The 16,318-nt window shown below is 46.0% G+C and overlaps 1 long non-coding RNA gene across 2 annotated transcripts in view; it reads right to left on the bottom strand.

The window, feature by feature from the left end:
- Positions 1–16,318, bottom strand: part of LOC120384686 — a 203,556-nt gene that overhangs the window by 128,560 nt on the left and 58,678 nt on the right. For both annotated transcript variants that reach the window (XR_005589022.1, XR_005589023.1), the window contains one exon: positions 11,151–11,216. This is a non-coding gene — a long non-coding RNA (uncharacterized LOC120384686). The remainder of the gene's footprint in view (positions 1–11,150; positions 11,217–16,318) is intronic.

Genomic DNA, 16,318 nt, shown 5'->3' with positions numbered 1-16,318 from the left:
TGGAGATGCCACTGCATTGCCTGGTAATATGTCCCAATGGTTGATTACCCTCCCTGTTGAAGATTCACACCTTATTGCTAGCCAGAATCAGGGCAGGCTCCAGGCACCAGCGCAGCAAGCAGGTGCTTGGGGTGGCCAATGGAAAGGGGCAGCATGTCGGCTCTTCGGCGGAAATTCGGCAGCTGGTCCGTCAGTCCCTCTCGGAGGGAAGGACCTGCCGCCGATTTGCCGCCGAAGAATGAAGCGGCAGTGGTAGAGCTGCCTCCAAAGTGCCACCGATCGCGGCTTTTTTCTTTTTTTCCACTGCTTGGGGGGCAAAAACACTGGAGCTGGCCCTGGCCAGAATGTATCTAGTTTCAGCTTCCAGCCCCTGGATCTTATGGTGCCTTTGTTTGCTATATCAGAGAGCCCTCTACTCTCCAAAATCTTCTCGCCACAGCGATACTTACAGAGGGAGGTTCAGTTATTTGGATAGACTGAGCTTCCTGTGTCTTGCCGGTCTGGTCTGTTAATAGAGCTCCTCAGTATTTGTTCAGTGAAAATCAGCGTCCTAGGCCCCAGTCTGATGCACATACGAAGGGATTTGCTGAATCAGGGCCCTCGGGAATGGTGTGATGTAAAGAATAGGCAAAGCTCTTTAAAATGAGTTAATGAAGAACCCAAGATGGCACAGATCAGTTTCACAACCTTGCTCCCCTGGGAGACATTATAGAAAGTTACATCCTCCCCAAACCTAAGTAACGAGGCTATCTGGTTATTAGTAAGGATTATGGATCACTGTACTAGGCATCCCATTGCCTTGAGATATCACCACAAAGTATCTACCCCCCCAAACCCCCAAGTCTCAGTCCACTCTTTGTGCTTTTTTTTTTTTAAAATGCCACCTCCTTGAAGCAATTGATAACGTGGTCCTGTCAGACCGGACCAAGACAGGTTTCACCTATTTATTAAATGCAGGTGGGGTCCCCCGTCCCCCTAGACAAATCAAAGCTCAATGCCAGTCACAATGAAATTGAACAGCCATGATAAAAAAAAGAGGAGGAATGAGAATTTTTTTTAAAAAAAGACAGATTTTGGGGACAAATGGCTAGCTCAGGGGAATGGGAATGGGGAGATGCAGGAGAGAGAGAGAGGAAAGTCACTGCTGGCCAGCTGGAATGTGCTGCACACTAGTAGTGAGTCAACTCGCACAAGAGTGATGTGTAACGTCTCCATGTGGTTTAATTCTAGTTCTTGGCTGACACACAGCATCCTTATCACAAACGCCACCCACTCCACTGTAGGACTTGATAGGCGGCTCAGGAGGTAGGTCTGAGTTGTCAGAGCCCAGAGATTATCAACTAGAATGAACCGATAAAGGGGGGAAAAAGAAAGAGACATTTGCTCCAAAACAAAAGAGGCACAGCTCAGTATTTGAATCCTACCAAATTAACTAGGGGGAAGGGGGACACATGAGAAGCTCTATTTTAATAAAGCAGAAGTGTCTGGTTTTGATTTCACAGATGTTAGAAATGTATGCATGCAATCTGGAATTAAACTGGGCTAATCTAAACCGTATATACAAACCACCATTTGGACTGCCTCTGCAAGCCTCAGAGTCAATTCACAGCTCATTTTTCCAGTTAAAGTTCAACAAGCTTCAAATAAACCTTAGAGGGGGAAAGGATTTTGTTAGTGTCTAATGTAATTTACTATTCAATAAGTCCTCACATGAACTGCAATCAAATTCAATTTATCATAATTTGTAAAATGTAATTTTTTTCTTAACAATTAAAACGATATTGCAGTGAAGCGTCTTTATTTTGCGTGTGCGCTCGTTTGTTAAAATCTGATTATGTTGACATGGCATTGCCTTTACTGCATTTAAACACAAAAGCGATGTCCTATCGGACATTACATTTCTTCATTCAATCCACAAGAGACAGGAAACCCAGAGAAATGAGCATCCATCCAGCAGCCACTGCCACATACCAGCAAAATCAACATTAAAAAGGACAGGCCCCAAATATTTTTCCGTCACTTTAAACGCTGGTTTATTATAGCCACCCCTTTTCAAGCCCCTTTAGTCAATGCGTCTTTCCTCTTGGATATGCTTCCACACTGGATACTCAGAGCTGATCATGAGGGCTAGGTTTTGCACACTAGTTTGTTGTGACAAAGAGGAAGGACAGTTCTGTGGTTAGGATGCTAGCCTGGAACTCAGGCGAGCCAGGTTCAGTTCCCTGCTCTGCAACAGATTTCCTGTCTGACCTTGGGCAAGTTACTTAGTCTTTTTGTATCTCAGCTCCCCTCTGTAAGGAAGGGAAAATGGAACTGCAGGGGTGTTTGAGGCACTCAGACACATTATAGGAATAAGTACCAGAGAGAAACTCTTGCCCCTGTTAGTCCCAGCAGTTAGCTTATATTCAAAGGCTTGCTGGGTTGTTTTCACTATGACGAGAAATTTTTCACGAGTCTGATATTTGCTTGGTGCAATCCTGTTTATTTACAAAGAATTAACACAACCTCCTGTGTCCCTGAGCACAGCAAGGACAAACAGCAGCAGGCAATTTCATCGCTCACAATTCCAAGCCAGCCTTTCCAGTCAGCACTCTGCCCAAAAGAAATTCTCTTGCTTGGCTTTCTCTCAGGGCCATGCTACCAGTGCTTCTGTGACTTTCTTCTCACTTTTCTAGCCGTTTTCTGCTTCTGACACACAGCTGCAATCCTATCAATGCCCCAGTCCCTGTATTTGCAAACAATTCCCAGGAAAACCCTTCTTATTTTCCTTGAGTTAGTTCTTTCTCAGGCCTTCCATGTGGCCAGTACCTTGGGTGGTGGCTTCCATGGTTTCTGTTATCTTATTCCATAAAAGAAGCTTAATTGCTTCTTCTACTTAGCCAGAATCAAGGGTAGCCAGCATTCCCACCAGCTTCAGAGAGGTCTGTGATTGTGCATAAATCAAAGACACCCTTAATCACAGCTGCCAACATCCTCCAACATAACAAGCTAGATCAGGAGCCCTGGTTTGTGCCAACAGGTCTATTATAGGTAAAACTGGGAGTGAACAAAGTTGATGCAGTTGATGGCCCCAGTCCTGCAATGAGATCACTATAGGCAGACCCTTGCTCCCGCAGACCTTCATTGGGACTCAGCATGGGTACAGAGGTGCACCTGTGTGAACTAAGCCTGAAGCTAGATAAAATTCCAGTTAATTTCCACCTTTCTTGGGTTGAACTCATCACATTCTCTCTGGACATCAATCTCAGCAACTGGAGTAAACTCAAAGGGAACCAGACTGCTTATTATAATCACCCGTCCAAAGGCATCACCCTTCCCAAAACATCAGGCAAATTGCACCAAGCTCTGCAAAATGCCCAAGTCAATGTTTATTTTACTTTACATACATTCTTCCAACACAGAGAAGCTTAAATAAATCCAGCCAGATATACATGGCCTTAATGCATTCCACAAACACAGGAATCCTCTCTCCTCCGTTCGTAGCAGCCGATCTTGACGGGGTCAGCAAAACAAGATTATTCTCATAGAAGGTATCTGAGTCCTACCCCTTGAGTAATTATTTCCAACGATGTTCACAAAGAAAAGCCCACCCAGTAGACTATACCTTCATTAATGCATTTATCTTTAAACTCCCCTGCAAGATGAGAAGTGCTATCCCCATTTTACTGATGGGGAACTGGGGCACAAACAGATTAAATGATTTGTCCAGGGTCACGCCTGTGACAGAACAAGGAATTCAACCGAGATCTCCTGATTACCAGTCCAGTGCCTTAACCACAAGACCCTCCCTTATTCCATGATGTATTTAAACACAGCACTATTTGCCATTACTGCAATGCAACACATATTTACAAGAACTCATCAGCAATATAAAATATACTCGTTTATTCCTTGAATCTCTTTTCCATTGTGGATCAAATAGCTGGCACTGTTCTCAAACTGCCTTCTCCTTTTTAACGTTTCCTTTCACTGTAAAGGCCATGGGTTGCACCTTCACCACAGCTTGTTGCCATGAAATTAGGATATGCCATTCTGAACCATCATTCGATGGTCAGATACAGGAAGAAATGTAAAACTTTTATTAAACATGTACTTTGATGGACTAAAGATAATGCATTAAATATATTCAACGAACAGCCATGAAAAAGAAAGGAAATTAAAAAAAAAAATCAGTGTTCTTCCCCTAGTTCATTCTATTGAAGTATTTGGCTTCTTTCCGTTTGCACTGTGAAAACTTTGATGACAGAGGCAATTTCCAGACACTGTCAGCAAAACTGATGCTTATGAGGAAGAGTAGCATTATATCTATAGATCTGGAAATAATTGAGATTTCATGACAGAGACTCTCCAAAGACGAAATAGACGAAACTCCAAAGGGTTAATATAACTACAGGTAGGCACAGGGCCGGCTCTAGGCACCAGCAAACCAAGCACGTGCTTGGGGCTGCACATTTTCAGGGGCGGCATACCGGCCATACCTTTTTTTTTTTTTTTTTGCTTGGGGAAGCAAAAGTCTCGAGCCAGCCCTGGTGGCAGCAGCAGCATGGCGTGCACGGGGGGCACCCTGGGGCCACTGCGATTCACGCCGTGGGGGAGCAGTGCCCGCACCTTGTGGCTGGGCTGGCCAGGATCCGAGCAGGGGACACTCTGGCTGGGGGCTGCCCCGCGGGGCACATGGAGCCGCCTGCAGGTGCCGCAGGCTGGCCGCCCTGCAGCGCTGCAGCCGGGGCTAGGCGAAGCAACCGGAGTCACCCAGGGACTGCGGCAGGGTGGCCAGAAGCAGCAGCAGCAACGGGGCCATAGATGGCGGGGTGCTGCCATGTGGGGCCTGCATCCCACTCTCTGGGGCTCCGCTCCCTCTGGGGCTATCCTGCCCCAGCACGTCAGCCCCCTGCTGGGGTGGTCCCCCGGCTCTGCCCTCCTGGGTCCTGGCCGGTCCTGGAGGTGGGAGCTCTGGCTGGAGGGACCCTGGGCTGAGGCACAGCCCAGGATCCCCACTGCTTACCCCCAACCCTGCCAGCGCCGGACCGGCTGGAGGCGAGGGGGGAGTGGGTGGAGTCAGCACTGGCGGGGGGAGCTCAGGACTGGGGCGGCAGGGGTACGGGTGGGGAGGGCACTGCTTGGGGGTGAGAGCCCAGGGCTGGGGCGGCAGATGGGGTGAGAGAGCCCAGGGCTCGGGTGGCAGGGGTGCGGGTGGGGTGAGAGAGCCCAGGGCTCGCGTGGCAGGGGGTGCGGGTGGGGGAGGGCATTGGTGGGGGGGAGTGAGAGCCCAGGGCTGGGGGCAACCAAAAAAATTTTTGCTTGGGGGCAGCAAAAATCCTAGACCCAGCCCTGGATAGGCAAATGGTGTCTCTCCTTATCAAACTAACTTTTCCTCTATTCCACACCTCTACAAATGACATGCATCCCCTCTATAATATACCCAGTTTCTATCCCCAAACAAGGCATCTATCCTGAGCCAGGCAGTACAGCTGCTGGTGTTTTAACAGACAGAATCTGTTTGTATTTCAACATTGGGCCACAAATTTAGATACGTTCACATACTAAATAAAGCGATTACACTTTATTAAAGACTGGAAAAAAGCTGAAAGCAGCATGTGGTTCATAGTAACAGGTCTGTCTTGTTTACAAAAACAGTTGCTGACTTTCCAAAACTGCTTCTACCACAGAAAAGGATTCTATTATCTCTCCTCATCATCTCTTGTCTGGACACCAGAGGGCAGTGTGCTGTAGCAGAGGGGATAACGCACAACTGAATCATGCACTACAAGGGAAAATACTTGTGCTAGTCCAAATAATTAGACCTTCTCTGAGTAAACTAATTGTGTTGCTAGAATCAGAGCTGCCAATTAATTCAGCATTTTCATATCTTAAACTATTCTCCACTCCAGTGATCGCAATTCCCAGTCTGATTTCCATTCGCAGTCAGACCATTTATTTCACCACAATTATCACTATTATCATTTTCAAGATTACTGCATTGCAGCTGACTTGCATTTAGACAGAAAATGAACTCTGCATTACAACCCATATTTTGCTACAGGAATCAGCCGGGCAGAAACCAGTGGTTATACATGTGGTGCTGAGAATTTCGAAAGGTTCAGAGATTTGATTCTGTCTGGATAAGAAACCTAACATTTGAATACTTATTTGACTCTTAACCAAACTGATCTAAGCTTCTCCGGTCAAATTCAACACGGATATAAATGTTACAAATCGGGGGCCTTGGAATGATATCAGGGACGAATTTGTAAATTAGTGAGAAAAAAGGTATCAGTCGTTAAGTAGCATACTTTGTCCTGATTTAACATCCAGTGGGTGTGAAAAATTAGTGCTGAAGGGGTGGAAGGAGGGATGTAGCAAGAAAAACAACTAACAGGAAGGTGTAATGCAAAGCAGGGACACACAGAGAGAAAATAAATATAGGGCCAGATTATGATCTGAGTTGCAACAATCTAAATTCCACCTAACTTCACTGAGTTGAGCAGTAACTTGTTAGTTTTGCCAGGAAAAATCTAACCAGACTTGGCTCCCAAAAGGTACAACCTCCTGTTGGCTGCTTTACCTGTGACACACTTCGTCTGCCACAGCGTGTAAACTGCACATGTTTTGCACCCCCACTTTAGCTCACCCAATCATCAGGAATTGGAAACCTCTTTTTTAAACCTGTCAAGTCCCAACATCAGGCTCCTGTGTTTCTCTAGCAACAAGTGTTGACAGCAGCTGCCCTCTTTACCCTGTCCCAGATTTTTGTGATGGGGAAGCAGAGCCATAGACCAAAGCCCTGAAATGTAAGCACAAGAGGAAATGATTCCCCACTCACTTGCTTTAACAGATGTTTACATACAAAAATGGAAAGCTATTGTGGTTGTTACAAACACAAACCAGTTGCTACAAGTCTCTGTTATTCATGGCAGCCAGTTACTCACCCCAGCCACATACTTTCATTTCTGTCGCAGCCGTGGTGATCAAAACTTGCTCTGTTAGGAGTCTCCCCAACTTCTTCTGTTTGCTAGTTGCCCACAAACATTCATAAACATTCAACACGTCTATCTGGTGAGTTATAAGAAGAGCGTCCAAAATGGCCGTGCGAGCACTTTCGATGTAAATCCTCTTGTGAATATTTATTCGCACAAGTACACGCTGTACTTTTGCTTTCCTATAAATGTTCCTGCCAATGCAGTCTTGTTCATCTGAATCGATTGGGGAATAAGCACAGAAAAGGGAGTCACAAATACCAGGAAAGCAGATCAGCGGTTTCTATGTGGAAGAATATTCACTAAGCGTGACATTGACTCTTATGCAAATGGATGGCTCAGTGCTTGTGCACCACATATGTCCCACATTAAAGAGACGTATAGCTCTTATGCTGGCCCTCTGCAAAGGGGTGAATTTTACCCAGATGATTTTTTCTTGTTGCTGTATTCTTGCAGCTCTACTTCTGTCTATGTTAACGGGGTTATAAATAATGTACAGTAATAAATAACACCGGGAAGAGACACATGAAAACTATCACATGCGTAGGTGAAGTACTTCAGTATGGCTTAACTGCACAACCAGAACTTCACACACCTCCCAGGGTCTCTGCGGTCACTTGAGAACGTGATACAGCCCTCACTTTAACGTGATGAAAGGAGCCTGAGGATTGGGATGACAAGAATTGACAAGATTTCAAGTACTTTAGAAATGTAGGATTTCTCGAGACACGTGCAGGGCTTTTCCTCTTCCACACATCAGATTTATGATAAGAAGCATCTGGGAAGTCTATGGGGCTCTGCACAGGCACAAGACGCCATCCCTGCACAGCAGCTTGCAAGAAGTGGACCAAAACTAGCAGACAGGGACCGAGGGGGTTATATGGCCCCGTAACAGGGCACCTCCATCGCCACCCTCTGATGCCCCAGACACCTCTCAGACTCTCCAGCAAGTGGGAATATAAATACTCACATGAAACACAGGTGCTGGATCTAGGGGTGCTGCAGCACCCCCTGGTTTGAAGTGGTTTCCATCATATCCAGGGGTTACAGTTTGGTTCAATGGCTCTCAGCCCCCCCCCCATTCTACACATGGCTCCAGCGCCCCGACATGACCTTGCCATCACCCGCACCAATACAGGCTTGTGTACAGTGTTTCCTGCCCTTTAGCCCAGGGGTTCTCAAACTGGGGGTCGGGACCCTTCAGAGTGTTGCGAGGTTATTACATGGGGGGTCACGAGCTATCAGCCTCCACCCCAACCCCGCTTTGCCTCCAGCATTTAGAATGGTGTTAAATATATAAACAAGTATTTTAATGTATGGGGGGGGCAGGGGTGAAAGTAACTTACAGGACTTACCGGCAACTGCTGGAGTCCTGAGGGGGGCGTGGCCTCATCCGGAAGAGGCGTGGCCTCAAGATTTAAAGGCCATGGGGCACCGGCTGTGGCTGGGAGCCCCAGGGCCTTTAAATCAACCTGGGGCTCCCAGCTGCACAGGTGGCTGGGAGCCCCCTGGGCTCACGGGCAAATTAAAGGGCCCAGGGCTCCAGCCGCTGCGGAGCTCCAGGCCCTTTAAATCCCTACCGCAGCTCCGGCTGCCGGAGCTGCAGGCGGGATTTAAAGGGCCCAGAGCTCCCACGGCTGCGAGGAATCCCGAGCCTTGCCAGGCTGGGGCTGGGATTTAAAGGGCCCAGAGCTCCTGCTGCTGCGGGAAGCTCTGAGCCCTTTAAATCCGTCCCCAGCCCAGGCGCCAGGGCTGCGGGGAGGATTCAAAGGGCTCTGGGCTGCCCGCAGTCACGGGAGCTCTGAGCCCTTTAAATCCCAGCCCCAGCCCGGCTGCCGGAGCCGCAGGCGGGATTCAAAGGGCTCTGGGCTGCCCGCAGTCGCGGGAGCTCTGAGCCCTTTAAATCCCGGCCCCAGCCCGGCTGCCAGAGCCGCGGGCGGGATTCAAAGGGCTCTGGGCTGCCCGCAGTCGCGGGAGCTCTGAGCCCTTTAAATCCCGGCTGCCAGAGCCGCGGGCGGGATTCAAAGGGCTCTGGGCTGCCCGCAGTAGCGGGAGCTCTGAGCCCTTTAAATCCCAGCCCCAGCCCAGCTGCCAGAGCCGCGGGCGGGATTCAAAGGGCTCTGGGCTGCCTGCTGCAGCGAGGAGCCCAGAGCCCTTTAAATCCCCGCCACGGAAGCAGGTGCGGTCCGGCACAGTGTACTGGCTCTTGCCGCTATGCCGGACCGGACCGGACCGGACCGGCTTACTTTCACCTCTGCGGGTGGGTCACACTCAGTGGCTTGCTGTGTGAAAGGGGTCACCAGTACAATAGTTTGAGAAACACTGCTTTAGCCCTTTCCCACGGATCCAGAGAGAAACAGAGGTCTCCCCTCCTTGGGATCTCAACACACACTGAGCTCAGCTAGCCCAGGTCTACTCTCCCCCACTGCCTTCCCGTTTCTTCTTTTATATCCCTTGGCTGATGCTAATTGGTTCATCAGCCCCCGGGCCTGATTAGCTGCATATCCCCAACCAGCCTGCTCTAGGGGAACCGATTGGTGCCTTGCTGACCAGAGAGCTAGCTCCTCTGTTAGGGCATATGACTGTGCTGGATGCTAACAAGCAGATTCTAAGGACACCCTTGTTAATAAGGAGATAAGGATTCCTTCCTGGAGACACACCAAGGCCTGTCCCACATTCACCGCATCTCACTGACACTGAATAAATCAATTAACACGGTTGTTCTTGTCTCCTGGATGGATGAAGGAGGCACTTGATTTGCTCAGAGGCCACAGCCCTTTGGCATTCTCCATGACAATGATCTAGCTCTCAGCTGCACACACCCTGCTGCAACTTTCCATTGCAGTGAAAGTTAGTTTATCCCTGGTCCATTCAGAAAAACTGCAGGTGTATTCTACTTGATTATTTCTGGTATCGTCAGCACCATTCAAGGGCAGTCAGTTATTAGCCTGTGGTACAGAGGGCAGAGCACTGAACAGGGAACAGGAGGGTCTGGTTCAGACACTGACCTGCCGTGCGATCGCCTGTAACTCACTTCACCTTTGTGCCTCAATTTCCCCATCTTAAAAGGGGGTTAATTATACTCACCTTCTTTTGTAAATTGCTTTGAGGCCTATAGATTAACTACTATATGAGGGCTGAAGAATGAAACATTGTATCACTCACTAAAATTATTTTAAAACTAGCATTTATCAATCAATATCACAAAGGAAAATAAAACGAGCAATTTCTATTGCAACGATTAAAAAGCAACTCCACAGCAATTTTACTTTGAATCATGACCATGAGAGGGTCCATCAGGCCTTCCTGCCCTCTGCTGGAGGCCCTGGTGCCCTGACACCCTATGCTCAAAGAAAACCTGCTCAGACCAGATTGCCAACAAGACAGTCCTCCAGGGGCATAGAAGGGCCTGAAGGAAACACTGACCAATCAAGAGCCAGCAGGCCAGTTAAGAAGGATTACTTGCATCTCCCCAGGGGCAGAGCTGGGCAAGACTGGAGCAGAGAAGTTCGTCAGTGCAAGCACAGAACCCTTAGGCTAGGTTAGGGCCTTGCCTCCAAGCGCTACAAGGAAGTGTTTGCATTTGAGATTTTGTTTCTTTATGCAAAGGCTCAGACAGCCAGATCGTGAGTTGCTAGTCTCTCAACAACTGAATAACAAAATGACGCTGAGTTGATGGCAACTTACAGAGTAAGGTGGGCATGCCTGCAGTACCACGCCTGGTCCCATAGGGTGGGCATTGCAGAGCAGCCCCACCTGCCACAATGACAAATTGAAACAAACTGTTTAATAATAAAAAGGTTCCTGCTTAATTAACACAATAAAAAGCAAAATATAACACAAATAGGTTTGGGTGATGTGTCCCTTTAGTATACCAATACGGTTCACAGAACAATTGAACTCCTGCAATTGTCAGCTAGGAAGACAGATACACTGGCCACTTTATTGCAGATAAAGAACTGGGATAAAACCAATGGGCTCCATGCACCTCACATACACCACACACACAATGTCCATTGACGTCAACAGGAATCCTTCCAATGAGTGGATGGGCTTTGGATCAGGTTCTAGGCCAGGAGTAACGCCGCTGAATTGGATGCAGATATGCTGGGGTAAGTGAAAGCAGAAGCAGGCCTGGCATTTTAATGTAACTAAAATGAAAGAAATAAATACCAGGTTCAGGACTTCTGGAGAGGACTTCACTCGGGATGGACTCGGTGCTTGGAATCAATGGGCCACCTAAGACAGGAAAACAAACAAGAGAGGGGGGAGAATAATTTAAAATAAAAAACAGCATGAGCTTTAGGAGAAGATAGCATCAGCATTGAAGATGAACAGAGCTTTTTACGACACAGACAGAACAGAAGAACAGACACAGAGAGAACACAATACAGAGAACAGCCAACAGATATGCAGACCAACAAGAGAGATATCACTGTGAGGAGGAGAAAAAAAGGATGCAAGTGTGATAAGTAGAGGAAAAGAGGTTAGAAAAGAAGGAGTGAGATGAAAATTAAGTTGGCCCAGGTGAGGTGTGTTTAAGTTTGTATTTAATTGTAATAATGTCCCACACCATATACAATGCATCATATTGTATTATGTTTGGTTTAAAGTTAATTGTATGGTGTGGAATGTTAATTATTACAATTAAAAATATGTTACTACAATTGTTCCCTACTATTTTCTATTGAATCTATCTTCTATATTTTCAAACTTTTTTTCCCTTCCACTTCTGCTCATCATCTCTCAATCTCACTCTGCTCAAGTCTCTCTGCATACCCACCTTCTTTCATGTCTTTGTTGTACTCTGCTGTGTGTATATCCTGTCTGTGTGTTCTTCTCTATGAGAAAGAAGCTTTAGCAGCTGCTGCTGCTCATGCATGCTGATTGTTTCTCTCTAGGGTGCAACAAAGCTCTTTTTTTTTTTGGATACAGACTAACACGGCTGCTACTCTGAAACCTGTTAAAATAAAAAGTGACCATCTCCCCTCCGCCAAACATCTTTCCATCGAACAATTTGTGATCAGTCCTACCCACTTTTCAATAACACGTTGAGGGTTGTTTTTTTTTAAATCAGAGAATCTGTTTCATAATGTGAAAAACAAAAAAATCAAAAACGTTTTTTACAACAATGTGAAATACTCAGTGGCCCCTCAAAAATCCATGTTTTAAAACAAAAGTGTCTATTTATTAAAGTGAGCAGCCTATTTGGAGTAAAAGCCAAAGCTTTTTAAAAACCTTGCTTAAATATCAAACATTTTAATATTAATAAAAGTCTGGTTAATGTATAAATGTATTTACATCTCAAGTTATGTCTATCCATACATATAATAGATGGATCTCTTTTCAAGCACCTTTACCCCACTTTTCTGGTGCCTCTGCTCCTGTGTTCTACTGAGAGTAGAAGTGAAGGAGAAAGGCTGTTTCCATTTCATTTTTAACCTGGTGAACACCAGAAAATATCAGGAATATTGCAAGAGGAGTTGAAATAAACATCCCAAATGTCAGGGGCGTGACTTTCATTTACAGTAAGGCCCCGCTACATGTTGTAATTTACTCCCGTTTTTCCAGAATAGCTGCAGCAGTACAAAGGAGCTGTAGTGTACCCGAGAAGGAAGGTCAGGATTCTTAACCCAAATTAATGTCTCACATTTTGTACATTCTCCCATTGCTATTTTCATGTCTCTGTAAATAGTTCTTCAGGCCATCAGTTTCTCCCTGCTGGTCCCTAATGCCCAAGGAAAGGTCCTGCATCCATCCTGGAGGCTTCCCTAATTTATCAATGGTTAGCAAGCCCAGTGTGGCCAACTCATGGTTTTATCATGAATCTCACAATATTCAATGTGTTTTATAAATCCTCAGTGTCCGGAGGCATGTGATTAGGTGGAAATCTCAGCTTCATGAAAATAAAAAAGTAAGTTTCTAAGCCTTGTGGCTGCAGATAAAAGCTTGCAAACATGAACCCAGGGCACCTCTAAAGGCTCAAAAGCCAGAAGGCAAATAAAATAACCAAAAAGAACCAACCCCACAAAAATTTATTTATTAAAAAAAATCTCATGATTTTTAGCTCCTGATTCATGATTTTTATGTGGCTGTGGCTGGCAATACTGCAAACCCTTTTGACTCATGACATGCGCCAGAGGAATCCCTGTGTGTCACTCCCCCTCTGGGAGTGCTTCTGCAAAAATGAGATGCCAGGTTTTATGAAATGTCTGGAAGAGAACACGTCTTCCCATTCATTACGGCCATCAGAGAGATTTGTCAGTGCATCTATGGAAAGGAAAGGTTATTGCACAATAAACAACATGAAACCTCCTGTTAAAATATGGCAAATGTTTTTGAAATTGTGCAAAGAATGTTTAAAGATAAATATTTATGAGTTTTGATGAACTGCAGTACTGTGCTAATGAAATCAAGACTTAAGAAATGTGCTTGAACTGTCCTTTATCCAAGATGAATAAGACTTTAATGAAAATCTTACTATTCAAAGAGGCAATTTATATAATGTTCTGATGGCAGAGAGATTGCGCATGGTGGTGAATCGCATACAGATACGTGGAGCTTTGAGTAACCCTTTGCTCTGCTGTGCGGAAAAATGCTAACAAAAATCACATTGACTATTTCAGTTCTATTTTTCCAGTCCTAACAGCACCACATGTACTACAATAGGGTGCATTCTTGTTAACAGTATACATGAGCAGATGGCACCTGGGCTCAGGTTAACCCCAGTGAACAAAGGGTTACCTTTAGCTCAGTTCCCCCTTTCCCAGGTGCCCAAGGGAAGGAATATTTGTCCACTGTTTAAGACACAGATGTGGAGGAGACACAAAGGCCGTAGGACACTGGGCTGGGGAAATTCCGTTACTTCTTGTCTCAGGAACCTCCCTCCTGATTGCCTGTTTTGCTTCTCTTGAATCAGTCCAACCGCTTGCAATGACAAATACAATATCAAACTCAAGGATGGAGAGGCTAGAAGCGCTGGGAAGCTTAATTCCTTAATGTTCCAATAGAAGCACTTTGAGATTTGCAGATGGAAGATGCTGTAAGTGCAAAACAGTATCAAGTCCAATTTCCAGACAGTTGTTCTGGTAGATTCTAGGGCCAGGACTCTTCCCTAGACACCGTGAGTGTCCCACCCAGTAAAAGATATTCCAGATATTCAATATAAATGTCCTTTGAGTTAAATTACACTCCCCTAGTACAAATAAAACAGATAGGAATCGGCTGCCTATGACTCTTACGATCGTATTCTGAAACACCTGCACTTCCAAAAGAATAAAACAGAAAAACTGCTCATCCCAAGAAAACACTTGTCTTATTGTGACACACAGCACCCCATGTGCAGCGTCTTTTAGAACCGTTGGACAAACTTATACCCTAGATCATGGGTACATTAATAGACAACCTATCCATTCTTAAAATGGTTGATAAGCTCTTCATTGCTGACAGCCTAACCTCCTGAAATGGTCAGCTAGTACGATAAAAAACGCCTGGTGGCAAATCTGAACACAAATGGGGGTGTGGGCGGGACCTTGACAGACTGCCCATCTTCGAAATCTATTTTGCTAACAGATTGACCCTCACTAGCGTCAAACCTCCACCCAAGCAACTAAAGCAAGAGTTCAGTCAGCAGCCACTCAGGAACGGATATATTATTCAGTGGCACTTCCAAAGGGGGTTTTGACTAATAGGGTGTTTTATACCGAAACTGGCAACTGCTGCCTTCCGCAACCCAATACTTCTTTGAAGGTCAAAGAGCCAAAAATATCATGCTCCAAAAGGTCTTTAAAAGTATGTGGAAAAACAAGGCTGGCTTTACCCTTATAAAAAAGAAATGTTGCAATATGTAATATGTGTTAAAGCATTTTAAAAGGAGGTAAGCAGCATTACTGCCGTTTTATGTATGGGGAAAACTGAGGCAGAGAGAAGTAACACTACTGGCCTAAGGTTACAAATCAGGTCAGCGACAGAGCCAAAAACAGCACCCAATTTTTTGTAATCCCAGAACCATGCTCTAACCACTGAGCCACACTGCTTCTTCAGTCACTCCCTAAACTGGAGTGATTCAGAGAGTTACAGTAGAATACTATTTTATTTTTTATAATAGAGGTCGGCATAGGTAAATGGGGCGTCCTTTATGGCATGGGAGGCTGGCTTCTCTTCCCAGTTCTCTGAGGCATGGTTCCAGGACATGGGAACCCAGCAGAATTTTTTGTTGTGACTAGAGTCGCAACTTTTTTGATAAGACTTTTTTTTGGGGGGGGGGGTGGAAAAATGCAGTTTTGTCGAAGCCACCAAGTTTTGGAGACCTATAGGTTCTGGCAATGTTCTCGGTGGAAAGGTTTCTGTATTCCAAGGTGGGCTCTCCAGTCACTTCCAGAGAGAAACCCACTCGAATCAAAAAACCTGACCTTTTCAAGCCAAAACTGGGTATTTCAACACAATTCAGTTCCATGCAGACAATCGAAAGGTTTCAAGTTTGTTCCAATGCGGAACAAAAACAAATTCTGAAACCTCGAAAGCTGCTGCAAAATTGACTTGTTGTCCTCCAGCCAGCTCTAGCTTTGAGTGAGGTATCAACGCATCCTGCTGTAACACTGGTATGTTGAAGACAAAGGAGCCAAAAGTGCTGCTGAGCGAGTCTAGTGTACCAGGAGTGAACTCCACATCCTGCCACAGGGCGACACCCCCCTCCCCGCACACACACACACCTTTCTCCTGGTCCTCAAGTCAAGGAGCTCAAGTGTTTTGCAAGTGTTATGTGCTAGGGCTAGTGGGGGGAAAAGGCAAGTGCAGGCTACGTCAGCATCTTCTACCAGGCATCTGGTGAGAACCCAGGATGTTTTATGCTGTGCTCCTGTTTTTGATGGCCCCTCACACTTAAGCCAATGCCTGAAAGATTTACTTTCCAGAGATGTCTAAGAAAGCCAGCCATTGAGGGGAGGAAAAATGGTCTTCTGGTTAAGTCAGTGGTCTGGGACTCAAGAGAAATGGGTTCCGTTCCCAGATCTGACTCAGTCTCCCTGTGTTCCCCTGGGCATGTCACTTCATCGCTCTGTGCCTCAGTTTCCCCACCTGTAAACAAATGGGGATACTATGACTACTTTTCTTTCATCTTCTGTCTAGCTTGCCTAATTACACAATAAGCTACAAACAACAAGGACAATGTTGTATTCTGTGGACGAAGACAAGGCAAAGGCACTTGTCATTGTAAAGGGAGTATTCAAACAGATGTGCAAGAGCAGCAGCCAGCTTTGCTTCACGCTGTACATTGTTTAGCAGAGATGTGCTCATGCAGGGAAAGCGTGCACAGCCCAGAGCCCAGCTCCAGCCATCAGGTA

This window comes from Mauremys reevesii, linkage group 16 (genome assembly GCF_016161935.1).
Source record: "Mauremys reevesii isolate NIE-2019 linkage group 16, ASM1616193v1, whole genome shotgun sequence".
Lineage (NCBI taxonomy): Eukaryota > Metazoa > Chordata > Testudines > Geoemydidae > Mauremys > Mauremys reevesii.
This window is presented reverse-complemented; position numbering and strand designations above follow the sequence as displayed.